Consider the following 3,655-nt stretch of genomic DNA (forward strand, 5'->3'; position numbering starts at 1 on the left):
TAGAAATGGATTGACATCTTAAATATTACATGATTTGAACCTTGGACCCTTGAAAAGTCCATATCAAATTTGGTGTCGTTGTCAATTCTAAGTTGTTTTGACATTGAGATTTGGTCTATACTTGAGACTAAGTCTTAATTTTCTTATATCTAGTTACTGATTCTCTCTTCTAGCTCTTTTGAATGTCAGGTACATGAACTTGAGGAGTTGAAGACATTAAAGCTTTTGAAAGGGAGATAGCAAAGAAGAGAAGAGAAGAAGAAAGGAAAGCTCATTTGGACAAAGTTGAGCTTGAGATGGAGGGGAATCAGCGCCAAGCTAGAGCTATTGGCACCTATGATCAGCCTCATATCCATGGGAATAGGATGGGCATTAGAGCACCAGCTGTGGAGAACAACAACTTTGAGATCAAATCCAGCTTGATGAACATGATAGAGAACAACAAGTACCATGGTCTTGCTTTGGAGGATCCACTTGATCATTTGGACATGTTTGACAAGTATTGTGGTTTGTCCAAGACCAATGGTGTCTTTGAAGATGCTTTCAAGCTGAGATTGTTTTCATTCTCCTTAGGACACAAAGCTCACACATGGGAGAAGAACATCCCAAGTGACACTATCACCACTTGGGATGAATGCAAGAAGGCCTTCCTCATCAAGTTCTTCTCTACTTCAAGGACTGCCAAGCTTAGGAATGAGATCTCTGGGTTTCAACAAAATAATCTTGAAGGCTTTGGAGAAGCATATGAGAGGTTCAGAGGCTACTTAAACCAATGTCCACACCATGGCTTCACCAAAGAGAGCTTGCTTAGTACTTTCTACAGAGGTGTCTTGCCTAAGTATAGAAGTCGGCTTGATACTGGTAGCAATGGTTTCTTCTTGGGGAGAAATGAAGTAAATGCTGAGGAGCTTGTAGAGAACATGGTTCAGAGTGATTCAGCCTACAGGGATGAGCATGATAGGAGCAACGGAGGCAGTGAAGGAGAAGATCAAGACACAAAGAGAGAGCTGAAGGCTCTACAAGATAAGATGTATTTGCTTCTTTCAGATAGAGCCAAACAAGAAAAAGTAAACTTTGTTGGTGATCATAAACAAGAGGAAATGGTTGTGGTTAATGAAGTTGATGGTCTAGAATGTCAAGAAGAGCTATGTTTCGTTAATGCTAATGGGACATGGTACAAGAAGGAGCCTCACTTTCAATACCAAAACAACTACCAGCAAAAGCCCTTCTACAACAACCAACAAGGAAGTTACCAATCTAGCCAAAACTACTCTCAAGGTTTCTCCTCCAAAGAAAATCAGTCTACACAAGGCCAAGCCGGATCTTCTACTCCTGCTCCACAAGAAAGTAGCATTGATGCAATGTTGAAACAGATCTTGGAGTCTCAAACTAGAAGTGAGAAGTACATTGGATATGAGTTGAAGAACTTTCACACAAAGTTGATGGAAGCTACAATGATCTCAACAACAAATTCTCAAACCTTGCTTCTAACTTCACGGCTTTGGAGAATCAGTTTGCCTATACGCCTTCAACCTCCAAGCGCTCAATGGGATGTCTACCAGAGAAATCAGAGCAGAATTCCAAAGAGTATTGCAATGTTATCCTCTTTACTATTTCTTTTGAGATTGAGTTGAGTGATCATGAGAAAGAGATGGATCAGATTGAAAGTTTCTTGTATGCAACAGAATTTGCTTCCCAGACTGCAGTACAGAATGTGGATAAGACTGAACACAAGGCTATGAAGAGAAATAAGGCACAAGCTGAACTGAAGGTTGCAGCAGAGATTCTGAAGAGAGATGTGCACAAGGCTGAGAAACAAGTTGAAAGAAAGGTTGTACAGAGGCTAAAGGAAGTTAAGTTGGAAGGAACCACTGAGGTTGAGCAGTCACCTTATGATAAGCTCCCATTTCCACAAAGAGTCCTCACCAAAGCTCAAAAGAAGGTGATCTCCAAGTTCAGAAAGGACATGAATGTTGTAGGAGTCAAGCTTCCATAGATCTCAAATATGCATGATGCTTATGTCCAAATGATGCTCATCAAGGACATTCTAGCTTACAAAGAAGAAGTAGGAGAGCTCCTAGACATCTCTACTATGCAGCTTGATCCACCAATCACATTAAAGTCCCTTCCCAAACTAAAAACTCAAGGGAAGTTCACCTTGTCTTGCTCCCTTGGTAAGTTCACACTTGATGATGCTTTTGTTGATTCTGGTGCAAGTGTGAATGTGATCTCAATGGAGATGGTGAAGAGTCTTGAGATTGAAAACATGGAGCCAAACACTACCTTACTAATGTTTGGGGACTCCTCTTCTTCAACTCCAATTGGTCTCATCAAGGACTTTCCTTTGAAGATTGGAGCTTGCACCATTCCTATTGACCTCACTGTTTTGAAGATGGCAACTGAGAAAAGAGTCTCATTGATCCTTGGCACACCATTTCTCACAACAGTAGGAGCTTGCATTGATTTTGCCAACAAGAAGGTCACACTCCTCAATGTAAACAAAGTTGTCTCCTATACAATCAAGTCTCCAATGATGAATGTTGAGTATTGTGGAACCATCACTTGTGGGGAACCTTCCATTGAGAAGATCAAAGATGAAGTGATGGCTAGTGAAAAACATCTTCTTGATGGAGAGTCATCTCATGAGATGTGTGATGAGCACTTGAAAAGTGCTAAAATGGAGGAGGTGAGTAGAGCCACAAAGGCTACTCATGATAAGAAGAAGATGATCAAAGAACCTCACCCCACTCCTATTGAGAAATCATCACACATTCTCACTCTTTATCCAATGAAGATCAAAGATGGAGTGATTGAGTACAAGATCAAGTGCAAGGGAGAGTCTAAACCATTCTCAAGTGCAAGGGCCATCATAACTCCTCAGCTCCAAGATGATTCAATCAAGCTTCAAGAGCTCCTCTCTCAAGTCCTCACCATCACCCTTGAAGGTGGGAAAGATCCTCCCCTCCACTAGCCAATTGGAAGAAAAGTCAAGCTAGAGACTTAAAACAAGCTCACTTGGGAGGAAGTCACATGGTATCCTTTGTATATATTTGTATATATTTTTTTCTTGCTTTAGTGTGTTTGAATAAGCTTAGGGACCAGTTTGGAGGAATTCTCAAAAATTCCCAAAGGTCATGTCGAAAATTCCAAGGTGACAACAAGTCCTCCCTCCTCATTTCCCTTCTCTCATGACAGCCAACTTCAAGTAAGTGCATTCTACCTTTGTAAATACTTAGTTATCATGTTTATGTCTTTCCCTTAGATCTCTCCCTTGAGCTTATTCTCACACAAGGGACTGTGTGAAGTAAGTTTGGGGGAGAGTCTACTATCTCACATTGTGTTTTGTTTTGTCTACTTGTCATTAAGTCTCATGCATTGCATTGTGAATAATTATTTGCATAGAAAATCCACAAAAATTGAAAAATCTCGAAAATCACAAAAAGAAACATTTAGTTGCATCATTTGCATCTTTAAGATTGAGTCTAGAAGCATTTAGATTGCATTAATGCAATGGGAGAAACCTTGTAAAGAACACATGTCTATAACTCAATTTGGCATCCTAGCTAAACATATCAAGTAGCTTAAGCATCTCTTGAAAAATCTTGTAAGCTTCGAGCCTTGAAAACTCTTCTTGAAACTTGTTGCTTGCTTGATG

At 40.2% G+C, this 3,655-nt stretch overlaps 1 non-coding gene across 1 annotated transcript; it reads right to left on the reverse strand.

Moving 5' to 3' along the window:
- Nucleotides 1-683: 683 nt before the first annotated feature.
- Nucleotides 684-790, reverse strand: LOC125593498. The gene has a single exon (XR_007329402.1). It is a non-coding gene; the product is annotated as a small nucleolar RNA R71 (small nucleolar RNA).
- Between the last annotated feature and the right edge of the window lie 2,865 nt (nt 791-3,655).

Source organism: Brassica napus, chromosome C9 (assembly GCF_020379485.1).
Source record: "Brassica napus cultivar Da-Ae chromosome C9, Da-Ae, whole genome shotgun sequence".
Taxonomy (NCBI): Eukaryota; Viridiplantae; Streptophyta; class Magnoliopsida; order Brassicales; family Brassicaceae; genus Brassica; species Brassica napus.